The sequence below is a fragment of the Cervus elaphus genome, chromosome 18 (assembly GCF_910594005.1).
Source record: "Cervus elaphus chromosome 18, mCerEla1.1, whole genome shotgun sequence".
Classification (NCBI taxonomy): domain Eukaryota; kingdom Metazoa; phylum Chordata; class Mammalia; order Artiodactyla; family Cervidae; genus Cervus; species Cervus elaphus.
The window spans coordinates 60,527,084-60,540,746 of record NC_057832.1 but is presented as its reverse complement, the minus strand read 5'-3'; the positions used below and the strand labels follow the sequence as shown (position 1 = coordinate 60,540,746).

General features: G+C 38.3%; 2 protein-coding genes across 2 annotated transcripts in view; one reads left to right on the top strand and one right to left on the bottom strand.

The window, feature by feature from the left end:
- The window catches only part of TFEC (transcription factor EC), a 577,457-nt gene that overhangs the window by 286,742 nt on the left and 277,052 nt on the right, over nt 1–13,663 (bottom strand). The gene's annotated exons all lie outside the window — the stretch shown is intronic.
- TES (testin LIM domain protein) overlaps nt 1–13,663 on the top strand; it is a 53,079-nt gene that overhangs the window by 13,380 nt on the left and 26,036 nt on the right. The window lies entirely within an intron of this gene.

Here is a 13,663-nt window from a genome sequence, read left to right as displayed (position 1 = left end):
TGACTAGAAACTGCAAACTCTAAATGGTTGCTATTTTAAGCCACTGTGTTTAAGGGTGGTTTGTTAGGCAACAGATTATAACTTACACTCCCTCTGTTGCTAGGATGTAAGTCTTCTTGGCCTCCCACAGTGAAAACTATGGAAAAGGTCTTAGAGAAGACTTTTCTCATTCTGAATTACCTTCCTAGCCCTCTGTACATAAGAAAGAATCTGGACACTGTAGCTTCCCTGACATCAATGATCACTTGAGAATGGCCCCCTTTCTAACCTAGTCAAATCTAATTTTGATTTATTTGCTTATTGTTTCATCAATATAAAGGGAAGTTAAATTACTCTGCAACTGAAATTTGATTCTAGTTGTAAAAAGGTGGTATATGTATGTTTTGAAAGTTGTCTATTTCCCCTGAATCCCAGTACCTTTTGTAGTGAGGAAGTCCTTGGGCTGTAGTTTAAATATAGAACAAAAAGCATGTGAATCCACACCACTTCCCTAATAAATCAAAAATCAAATGATGGGTCAAAAATTAATTAAAGTACTTACATTTACATAGCACATCATATAAACATAATTCTTTTTTTCCAGAGCAATGGATGGTGTGGAAAGTTTAGACGATAAGTACATAAGCATAAGGCATCTGGCAGGAGGGTTCCTGCATCTCTCCCTTCATTTCAAAGTTTCTAACACCTCTACCAGTGCTTTAAAACTTTACTTTTGCTCTAAATACACCTGAATGCCAATTCTGGGCAAAGTGGAAAATAAGAAGATTTGTCTTTTGACACCTTTACCCCAGATTTTCTGTGCCTTCTCCTCATTGGGCTTTTCCTCTCCAGATTCCCTTGGATGCTTGTGCTTGCCTGGGCAGCCTGCTGTAACAACTCTTTCAAGCCAGTGCCACAGGCCTCTCCCTTCATTCTGTCTCTGAAAACATGCCTGTACTGTTCTCTTTTCTGCATGTGCTCTGATTAGGTAGACAGTCAACGGCAATAAACCACTTAATTGTATAGTCATCCTTACTCCTCAGTTATACTCCTAAAGAAATACTGTAGCCCTTAAGCCTGGTAAAAAATGATGGCAATATTCAAGTTTTGGTATGTACAGTCTTTAAAAAGGCTTCTCAATACACAGCAGTATCTATGGAATCTACTCTTTGAGCCAGCTGTGGAGTTAGTGACACAAGACCAAATTAGAATTGTTTGTCATGATCTAAATTCTTTTAGGAGACCTCCACAGACGCCTTTTGGAATCACATTTTTTAAATCCCTTTTATAGCTGATAATTAGGAGTCTCTGAGTCCTGTGTATAAAAGCACATGCATTACAAAGTCTTTCCACTGAGCCACAGCTCAGCCAATCCTAATTAAGAAATCATTTCATCAGCAGCTGTAGCCTGTGACACTTGTATGGCCTGCATTGTCTTTCTCAAAGTAACAGAGTCAGGAGGAGGCTCTTTCTGAGTAGAATTCACAGAAGAGAATTGGTGAACAGCTCAGGTGACTGCCTTCATGTAAGAGTTTAGAGATAATTTGATAGTAGTCAGTTTGAAAAATGTTTATGAGGAACCAGCTAAACTGAACAGATGCAATACATTTCTTTTTATAATTGACTTACCTAAGATAAGAGCAATCTTTAAAAAAAAAAACTAAATTATTTTGTCTCCAATACTGTGAGGATACATTAGATCTTGAATAAGTATACAGTACTGGAAAGTTAGTTATGAACTGCTGCCTATAAATAGTACCTAATTTGAATCAAGTAATTTACATTCTGATATCACAAAGAAGTACTATATATTTTTTCCTTTTCATAACCAGAAAAGTTATATAATAGAATAAGGTTTATATCAGTCTTTTTCCAGTTTTATTCTCTGTTCATTAAGGAGGACTATGACATATTATATAAATTGTGAAATTTTTCTTTTAAATGTATTTCTAGACATTTCTTGCTAGTCACACCTGATAGTTTGTATTCTGGTTTGTGACTATGTTCTAAAACAAGTATGTGTGTACACAAGTGTGTATATATGTTGAGATGGTTAGAGAATAAGATGAGAGACAAAATCATTCTACTCTGTCTTCTGAAAGACTGTTCCCTGATCTTGACTGAGTGAACAGTTAAACTGAGGGGAATAAAATGAGAGCATTTATAAGAAAAGAGCAAAGTTTTGTTTACTCTGCGCATTGGGGTGAGCAGAGACATAAATATTTGAAGTGGAAAGAAATAAAGGCAAGGGTGGTAGCTAAGCACACTTATATCCCCTCCCTTGGTAAAGTCTGTCATCACAGATCACTTAGTCTTAGCATTTACAATCAAAACCGAACAGAGGCTGTCAAGATGGCCCCCACTGATTCCACCTCCTAGAATTCATAGTCTTTTGTGTTCGCTTCCCTTGAGTGTGGGCTGGTCCTGGTCAGTAGCTGCCAAGGAATGTAACGTGGCAGATGTGATGGTACCTCCCTTCAAAGGTTAAAGACTTCAGCTTCCATCTGGGGTGCACTCACTCTTTGTGGTTCACTTGCCCTGGGGAAAACTTGCTGCCATGTCATAGGTACCAATGTGAGAGAGCTTAAAAGTGGATCTTCCCCAGTTGAGCCTTGAGTGACTACAGCCCTAGTTGACCCCTGATTGCAACCTTGCAAGAGGCTCAGAGCCAGCTCACCTAGGTAAGCCACTCCCACCTGCCTGACACACAGAAAGCTATAAGATGATAAATGTTTGTTATTTTCAGCCCGCAAATTTTGGAGTAATTTGAAAGTAATACAGAGGTTTTCCACTAGGAATCTAGGAATTTAGTGATTTGGAAAAAAAGAAAAATGAAAAGAATTATTGCAGTTTTTGCTTCATTATATTACCCCTGGACACTGCATAAATATATGGAATCTTCTATATAATATAGTTAATAATTTTCAGTACTATTGATAAACCTACTTGTTTTGAATAAGTTTTGAATAAAGATCTTTCAACTTTGAGATTTAACTTGTTCATTTGTATTTCGTTGTTTCTTTTAAAACTTTTTTTCCTCTTCCTAAAACATACCTATTTTGCATCAGTACCCTGGATATTTCCTTGACTCATGCCCCATACTTTGAGGGTCCTCTTGTGTGTGTGACTAATCACCTCAGGGCTTTCTGTGTTGGTGCAGCTGGTTTGCAGACACTCGGGTTTCTTATAATCAGTCTCAGGTTTGTCTAGGAAGGAGGAATTCCTAGCTGGTGACAAATAGATTGTCTTTCAGATCAAAATCTATTGTTCTACAGAAGTTACAGATGAGGAATATGACTCATTTAAATTATTACTTATCTTCAGAGTCTCATTTTAGAGGAAAAAATAGCGATTTTGTAGTTAAGCTCAGGATTTGGAGTTAGAAAGGCCAAGATTCAAATCAGCTCTGTCTGCATTTGGCAGATTGCCCGCAAGATAGCTGGGCAGTCTTAGACAAATTACTTAATCTCTCCAAGTCTCAGTGTCTTTATTTGTGAAATAGGAGTAATAACACTTTCCTGTCAGTTGTCTTGAAAATTCAATCAGGTGATGTATGTATTGTGCCTGGTAGGTATTAACGTCTTAACAAAGGGTGCATGTGCATACTAAGTTGCTTTAGTTGTGTCTCACTCTTTGCGACCCTATGGACTTGTAGCCCACAAGGCTCCTCTGTCCATGGGATTCTCCAGGCACGAATACTGGAGTGGGTTTCCATTTCCTACTCCAGGGGATCTTCCCGACCCAGGACTCAAACCCAGGGTCCTGTACTGCAGGCAGATTCTTTACCAGCTGAGCTACCAGGAAGTGAAGTGAAGTGAAGTCGCTCAGTTGTGTCCAACTCTTTGCGACCCCGTGGACTGTAGCCCACCAGGCTCCTCCGTCCATGGGATTCTCCAGGCAAGAATACTGAAGTGGATTGCCATTTCCTTCTCCAGAGCTACCAGGAAAGCCCCTAACAAATAGTAGTTGAGGTATTTTTATTACCACTTCTACCTTCACAACTACCAGTGGTCATTTAAGAAAAAGCATAATTAGAATTGCTTTAAGGTACCCTAACGAAACTACAATTCATTATTGTTTCCTAGAAAAAAGCAGCAGGATCTACTTCTGGTCTTCGTCAAAAATGTTACTATATTTATTGAGGTTGTATAGATGTTTTAAGTAACTTACGATTTGATTATATCCCAGACCAAAGTAGACAAATTGTCTTGGTAACAGTCCTTTTATCACTTACCTAATACTGGTACTGCCTTAAGGAATGTAGGAAAAGACTGACTGGGAGTTATCTATTTAATTTGTTTGTTAAAGTTCCAGGAAGATTGATCCAGTACCTCCAGAATAGAATTTATTATAAACTATTTAGACTGAAAGATCACTTGTTTCCTTTTCCTTCCTATCACAGTGATGTTAGTGATGACTTACTACTATGTGTGAACAAAAATGTGTCAGTTCATTTGTCTCACAGTGGATTTTATGATATAGTTTCACGAAGGGCTATGCCTTTGTACTTCATGCACTGAAAAGCTGAAAGGATGTGAAAATGAATTCTAGAATCTGCTGTGAAGAGTTTTATTCCCACTTGCTTCTGAATAAGTGGTCCTGACAACTAAAGACCCTTACTTGATTATTTTATTCTTGGTATAATATTTTGATCTCAAATTAAAATTTATATTTCTTTCTATTTAAAAAGAATTAATATATTAAATATTTATCTGACGTGAGGTCTTTCCATGTTCATGATCTATGTATGCTTAGGCACTAGTGGTTAAGAACAGGCATTCTGCAGTGCAGCTGACCTTAGACCTGTCAACAGTTTTCTGCTTTAGTTTCTTCACCTGGATGAAAATGCAGATAATAATTAACAGGTTTCATAGCATTCTTACGAGTATAAAATGAGATGACCCAAGTAAAAATTTATAGCCATGCCTGACAATATAATTGCTCAATAACTATTTGCCATTGCAGTTATTATCACCACCACCCTGCCAGAGCCCTTTTAAAATCTTTATTTTTTGTGAAAAGCAATGGGAATTCCTTGGTGCTATGTCATAAAAGATTTTATTAAATTAAAGCAAGTTTTAAATAAGTAGATAACACTTTCTGGCATTTCTATAAATCTCAGGCTGTGCAGCAGACATCAGAAATTCAAATATGAACTAGAAACTCAGTCCAGTGGGGTAAATGAGTATCATAGTATAGAAAAAAAAAAAAAGGAATAAATAATAGCATTTGAACTAAGACCAATGGAATTCAGAAGAACTCTGCTGAGGATGGTTCAAAAAGGATACAGAGTAACTGCTGTTTGAATTGGGTATATACAGTAGTGTTTTACCAGATGGAGGAGAAGAGCAATGAGATCCAGGCTAGGGAGAAGCGCGTCCTGAAGCCGAGCATGGCTGGGGGGAGGGGGGTGAGTCGGAGGACTGAGGGTGGTGCCAAGTTGAAAGGCCTTTCTCTGCCAGGCTGAGACACGTGGGATTCATTGAACTCACTAAAAGTATCTAACAAGGGTAATATTATGACCACCTTTGGGTTTTATTAAAATAATTTTGGGAGAAGCACTATGACATTACATGAAGGGAATGATCAGTTTGGAGAGTGTGATCCCAGGTTGATGTGATAGAAATTTGGACATGAACAGTGGAGTGGAGATGAAAGAGCAAAGTGTAGTTTTTAACAAAACTTGGACATTAAAAGCATGACTTTGACAAGGATAAAGAGGCCTTCATGCCCAAGTTTGGGTAACTAGATAGTGTAATGACTTTTTCTTCATTATTCTTCTCATGTATTTAAGAATTAAGTGAGAGATGGAAAGTTTTTGTTCTTATGAGCAAAGCAAAATATAACAGCAATTTTACTAGGAATGATTAATCATACCTCTTAATCACAATAAGTTACTTCTTTGTATTCCCACCTAAAAAACTTGACAAACTATATGAAAGTTAAAGGTGCCTCTCTTTATGTTTAAGTCTGGTTTTCTGTGTAACCTGACCTTTTTTTTTTTCTTTTTTTTTTTTTGGTGGTGGGTGGTCACTGAGAATCTTAGTAGATATTGGGAAACAGGCATTGAGCTAAATAACTAAAACAGTTTAAAATCTTATGTTAGATATTAATGAAAACATACCAATTTGAAGTTGGGTTGGGGGGAAACTTCAAAGATTATACCAGGTTTCTAGAAGAGCCATGTGCTGAGAGGAATTATTTAGAAATTTAATTCCTTTGTCCAGAATATTCACTTATGTGAATAAGATCTAAAATACATGAGTGTATTATGAATATATGTGTGTATACATATATATATATATATATATGTGGATGAATACATTTGTACATGTACAGAGAGAGAATATATATGTATTTCATATAATCTACCTTGGTCAGCTTCATTCCAAGATGATTAAAGAATTCTTAGTAACACTTGTGTGTTTAGTAACCACATATGATTTTTTGCTCCAGAGGGGAATTTGGTTATGAAAACAGCATGAATCAGATGATCTCACTATGAATACTGAATAATATCTTCCAGACCTAAATTGTATCCAAATCAAGTCAGACTGTATTCGAAATACCAGATGTTCCCTACTTTCCTTTTTCTTTAAAGTATCTGATATGTAATACCCTTTCCTGGGTCAGAAGGGTCACCTGAAATATTGCCAACCTATGTGGTTGCCTGAAATTATAAATCCAGAGAAATTGATCCCATTCTCATTTCTGTCTCTGAAATAAGCAGGAGATGAGGGATATTTGTAGGCACGGATCACAGTGCTATATGTTCAGTATCTGGATCCTATAGTTAATGATTTAAAAAGTCTTATTTGTCTGTGACTGGTATTTTAGGATAAATATTACACAATCATTTTTATTTTTTCAAAGGACCTAGATAGGTATTCCTAAAGCATGACTGTAGTTTTTCCAAATATAGTCAATCCAAAGGACCTGTTTTCTTGGACACTGAAGAAGAAAAATTAATCTGTCATATCCTTGTATTGATGCTGGCCAGAATATGTTACTAAAATTATATGAAGCAGACAACTTTTGGACTTGTGTGCTTATGAAAAACACGTGTTTTCAGGCACCAAGTGTTGACTCTGCAGGGAATACTACATCCCATTTGCTGCTGAAATAATTATGTACAACAGAACTGTGTCTTACCCCTCAGAACTTAAATTTTGTGTTTCTTATGTAGTTTTTAAACTACTCTTCCAAGCTGAATTCCAGATGATTCTGACCTGTTAGAGCCAATAATACATTAGCTTTCTCAAATAATTATTTTCTATTTAGTATTTAAATATTAAGCAGGTGACCATGCTGAATAGCAACTGAGATGAAGTTAATCTGAAACACAAATTTCAGCCATAATTTTAGAATTGAAAAGCATCTTAGAATTGATCTAGTTCAGTTCCTTCATTACCTAGATGAAGCCTAGAGAAGAAGAGTAACCTCTAAAATCACTGGACTTGGTCATAATTCCTTAGGACCACATCACAGTTTTCCTGACTCTCTTCCAATGCTCTTTCTACATTTTCACCATTTAGTCGTGTAATTCTTGATCATTAATGCCTGGTATAGTTAGTTCTCATATATACATTACATATAAGCACATATATATTGGTGTTTATATTAGTCCAAGGATCTGACCTTCCTGTTCTAAACAGCCAGGCTGCCTTAGGTGAGGAACTAATACTTCCTCTACCACCCCCTCCCACACACCGTGGGTATCATTAAATAACAACTTCTTGATCTCATCACTCACCAAGAATTCTCCAGCCCAGAAACCTGGGCAGAAATTAACCTATACGATCTGGATGTCTAAGAGTAGTGGCCATAACTCTTGAGGAAAGGAGAAGGACCCTGACTGACCAAAGAACGCAGTCTGTACTGTGGGTAAAGGGAAGCACGAGGTATAGAGAGAAGAATTCTGGGTCCTGGACTTAAGGGAATCCTGAACACGAAGTAAGCAGGAAGAGAAGTCGATTGAGCCCTTAGAACAGATGGTAGTCCAGACCCTCAAACTGAGACTAAGAAAAGTTGGAGAATCCAAGCTCCTGTGACCTCTGCCCAAGAGAGTCTTGGAATAGGTCTTGAGAATGTGCCTGGGGAAGCTCTGGCTTTGAAATTCATTTTACTACAAAGTAGACTTAGTACATTTTACTTCATTTTATATGTCTGACTTGTTAAAGGGAGGATGGCAGATGCCTAAATTGGGGCAGGAACAAAAGCAGAAGGAAGTTACCTCATACCAGTAGAGATATGTCTGCTGGGGTGCAATTTTATCATATAAATTAGGTTGAACAGTATTAGAGGACACATTGTACTCTGGATTATTACTTAATCTGAAAGTAGGCAATCTATAAAACAGTTTTCCACAGATCTTTGTTGTTTGAGTAGGATACAAAAGCTTTTGTGTCCTAACAGAGTTTGTGCTTTTGTATCCTAACAGAGTTTGATAAAGAGGGTAAGATTATGGAGGAAGTTCCCATCCCAGTAAGTGGCATAAATTAGAGATCTTCAGTGCTGGGTGTTAAGGAGGTTGGGTTTATAGCTTCATTTATATCTATAAAATTTCTCCTAAGGAAATTCCTCTAAAGAAAGTAAATTTATTGCCAGTCTGAAACTCTGATCACTTTAGCTGCTAAAATGGTTTTGAAACCTAGGTGCTTTTTTTCACTTGTGCGTTGTTTTTTAATTAGAAACCTTGGGTTGTAACAGGAGAGTGTGTGTATCATATTGCTGTGACCTCATTCTGCTGTCTTTCATTTACTTGTCTCTTTGTGGTATTTTGAGAGTCTCCTCACTCCTTATGTATGGACCCCAGGGGAAGAGGAATGTGTGTGTGTTTGGGAAGGTGGGAAGGGACACATCCTTCAGGTGGACACAAACCCAAACTGCAGGAAAGAAGATGAAGTTGATCTTCCAGGCAGGCCAGCAGGAGTAGAAGAACACTGGAGCAATGCTTTCAGAGCTTTCCAGGGCAGACTGCAGAACTGTTTTCTCAAATTACTGCTTCTCTCAGAGTTAGGTCTCCTAGTCTCCCTGAGGGTCTTCTGAGGTTTGGCCTGCAGAACTTAAGAGGGGCTCTTGCTCCCCTACCCCCCATCCCATCCTGTGTGTGCATGCCTTTTCTCTAGGACCTTCCTCCTTAGAGTCTCATCTTCTCTCTGGGGATGTCTTCTTTTTTAAACCTGGTAACCTAAGACATGGTGCCAGATGCTTCAGGAGGTTTATTTGTTCCTCAGGAAAAGGAAAAAAGAAGGATAGAAAGCCCCACTTGGCCTGCTATAAGGCTGGCCCTGTCACCTCTCATGTTCTCTAAGAGTTCCTCAACGCTAACCATGCTTCTTCTGTCACAGGCTTCAAATACGGTGTCCCTTCTGCTTTGTCCCTCCACTTTACTGAGTTAGATGTTCATCCTTTCCAGCTTATTTCATGTATCACTTGTTCAAAAGATCTTTCCCATTCTCCCTGCCTGATTCACGGTGTCTCTCTACGTAGGCTTCAAAGTCATCTCCATTGAGAGGTATTGCAGGAGACTTGGGGCTTGTAGTCCTTTTCCTTGAAGCAGAAATGAGCCAGGGAATCTCTTTGGAAAATGGAAGGGCTCCCACTGGACACCCTACAGAGTCTGCCCCCGAAGCACAGTGGAGCACAAGTCAGACACTGCGTTTTGGGTTAGTTTGCTGTTGACTGGCCGTGTAACCAGCAGCAAATCATCTCCTTTAAATTTTGGTTTCCTGATTTCTCACATCATGGGGATGTCTAGGCCTGTCCAGCACGAAAAATATGTGGGGCACTTTAAAAGAGTAGATGTTCATGGAACACCACCAGTTCTAATAACTCTCATGAATAAATTGATAACAATTTTAAGAAGATTAAAAAGCATGTAGGAAAGAAACAAATTCCCCCTTTCCAAGGCTGACATCCCTAAGAAAAAGAAATGCAAAAAGACAAAATGGTTGTCTGACAAGGCCTTACAAATAGCTGAGAAAAGAAGAGAAGCTTAAGGCAAAGGAGAAAAGGAAAGATATTCCCATCTGAATGCAGGGTTCCAAAGAATAGCAAGGAGAGATAAGAAAGCCTTCCTCAGTGATCAATGCAAAGAAATAGAGGAAAACAATAGAATGGGAAAGACTAGAGATCTCTTCAAGAAAATTAGAGATACCAGGGGAACATTTCATGCAAAGATGGGCTCAGTAGAGGACAGAAATGGTATGGACCTAACAGAAGCAGACAATATTAAGAAGAGGTGGCAAGAATACACAGAAGAACTATATAAAAAAGATCTTCATGACCCAGATAACCACGATGGTGCTATCACTCACCTAGAGCAAGATATTCTGGAATGCAAAGTCAGGTGGGCCTTAGGAAGCATCACTATGAACAAAACTAATGGAGGTGATGGAATTCCAGTTGAGCTATTTCAAATCCTAAAAGATGATGCTGTGAAAGTGCTACACTCAATATGCCAGCAAATCTGGAAAGCTCAGCAGTGGCCACAGGACTGGAAAAGGTCAGTTTTCATTCCAATCCCAAAGAAAGGCAGTGCCAGAGAATGCTCAAACTACCGCACAGTTGCACTCATCTCACACACTAGAAAAGTATTGCTCAAAATTCTCCAAGCCAGACTTCAGCAATACGTGAACCGTGAACTCCCAGATGTTCAATCTGGATAGAAAAGGCAGAGGAACCAGAGATCAAATTGCCAACTTCCATTGGATCATCGAAAAAGCGAGAGAGTTCCAGAAGAACACCTACTTCTTCTTCATTGACTATGCCAAAGCCTTTGACTATGTGGATCACCACAAACTGTGGAAAATTCTTCAAGAGATGGAAATCCCAGGCCACCTGACCTGCCTCCTGTATGCAAATCAAGAAATCTGTATGCAAGTCAAGAAACAACAGTTAGAACTGGACATGGAACAAAAGGCTGGTTTCAAATTAGGAAAGGAGTATGTCAAGGCTACATATTGTCACCCTGCTTATTTAACTGATATGCAGAATACATCATGAGAAATGCTGGACTGGATGAAGCACAAGCTGGAATCGAGATTGCCAGGAGAAATACCAATAACCTCAGATATGCAGATGACACAACCCTTACGGCAGAAAGCGAAGAAGAACTAAAGAGCCTCTTGATGAAGGTGAAAGAGGAGAGTGAAAAAGTTGGCTTAAAACTCAACATTCAAAGACAAAGATCATGGCATCCGGTCTTCATGGCAAATAGATGGGGAAACAATGGAAATAGTGACAGACTTTATTTTGGGGGGCTCCAAAATCACTGCAGATGGTGACTGCAGCCATGAAATTAAAAGACACTTGCTCCTTGGAAGAAAAACTGTGATCAACCTAGACAGCATATTAAAAAGCAGAGGCATTACTTGACCAACAAAGGTCCTTCTAGTCAAAGCTTTGGTTTTTCCAGTAGTTACGTATGGATGTGAGAGTTGGACTATAAAGAAAGCTGAATGCCAAAGAATTGATGCTTTTGAACTGCGGTGTTGGAGGAGACTCTTGAGAGTCCCTTGGACTGCTAGGAGATACAACCAGGCCATCCTAAAGGAAATCAGTCCTGAATACTCATTGGAAGATCAGTCCTGAATATTCATTGGAAGAACTGATGCTGAATCTGAAACTCCAATACTTTGGCCACCTGATGCAAAGAACCGACTCATTTGAAAAGACTCTGCTTGTGGGAAAGATTGAAGGCAGGAGGAGAAGGGGACGACAGAGGATGAGATCGTTGGATGGCATCACCGACGCGATGGACTTAAGTTTGGGTAGGCTCCAGGAGTTGGTGATGGACAAGGAAGCCTGGCGTGCTGCAGTCCATGGGGTCACAAAGAGTCAGACATGACTGAGCGACTGAACTGAACTGAACTGACGCCTTCAAGGCACTTGCAATCTAATGTCCTTTCCAGACTGGCACTGAATTCAGCCACATGTTTATTCAAAAAACTACTCTGCATAAAGTATCAAGCCCTGTGAGACACTTAGGAGAAACCCTCTTATGTGGTCAATACTTTCTGAAATTTATAATCAACCAATTACACAAGTACATAATAAACATAAGCATGCTAATTATGTTACATGCTAATTAATAGCATGCTAATTAATACTGTTACATGCTAATTAATACTGCACAGTAAGTAAGTGCTGCAGAAGTTTTTCCAGGAATTCACAGGAGGGGTATAGAAGTTAGTCATGATGCAGCGAGTAAAAGTAAAATTTAAAAGGCTAATTGTCATTTCCAAACTTAAATTACTGAGTAATTTTAAATATCTGGAACTGTGAAAAGGAGCTGGACAGGACTGAGCAACTGAACTGGCTGAAGGCTGATTTTGTAAATCAGCAATGAGCTACACTGAGTTCTTAGTATAAAACCTCTCCTAACTGATTGAGGTTCTAGTTATATTAGCTGAGCTTCCAAGTTTCATTCAGAAATACAGAATGAGGTGGTATTGGTCTAGTATGTTTCTGGTATTTTAGGCCAGTATTGCTCAAACCAGATGATTCAGATTTGAAGGTAGGCAAGAATTTGTTTAGGTGGCCATTTAACTTAAAGGCAGAATCATACTTAGTTCTCCATATTATATAAGCCAGTAAACCTTTGTTTCAGGATTTTATACGCACCTACAAACATGTAAGTTTGTATGTGTGTGCTTGTTCTCTTTCATGAGATAAAATGTATTTCTGTGAGTTTAGAAGCAGCTGATTTAAGCTGAGCTATGTGATTAAGCCTTAATAATATAATCTTAATTTTCATCTGAGGTTCAGTTTAGCAGGAGATACATGGAACATAGTATGAGGCAAAACCATATACCAGACAGATTCAGGATTGTTACCTCTCCTGTAATGGAAAACTAGAATTGGCTGGAAAAGTAATTGACCTTTTTAGATTTGCTGTTCATTTTACTATGGATATTGTAGTGGAGAAAAAACTCTTTAGTTATGTTCATCGCAAAAGACCAGTAAACTAAAATAGCTAGAATCTCTCTGTCTTTTGGTAATCCGTTTTATTTCTATACTGTGAACTATAATGATCAGTGACAAGAAAATAATTTGATTCTTTCAAAAAAAAAACAAAAACAAAGTGGCTAGTGTTAAAATACACAATTTAGAGAATTTTTAATCTTTTGAAAATTGGTAATGGAGACATGGCAAAGGTAATAAAGTGTAGTTAATGCTGGACAGATTTTTATCACGTTTAGCAAATATTCTTGAAATGGTCTAACTTTAAAAATCGTAGGTTCGCCTAAGCAGCTGGGTAGACCAGCTGGTTTTGAATATGCCCTTAGTTATGTAGAAGGATGTGGTAAAATTCTTAAGAAAAAAGGAAGGGCTTCATTTAAACTTCATGGGCTGATCAAGCTGATCTTTCATGGAACAAGTTAACAGTGTGTTTTGTTTTGTTTTAAATTTTTTAATCGAAGGATAGTTGCTTTACAGAATTTTGTGGTTTTGATTGCAGTGACAAACACAACTTGGTAAAGCTACAAAAGGGAACCATTGAAAAAAATCTCTTGTCTGACTTGTAACACTCACTCCAGACACTAAACAGTAACAAATCTGTCAGCAGTCAGTGATATGAATAATCGAGGCACTGGTGATTTGTTGATGTGCTGAAGCAAAGCTAGTTGATCTTTTTCACTCTAATGCCAATAGCTGGGTACAGAGCTTACATTGCCTT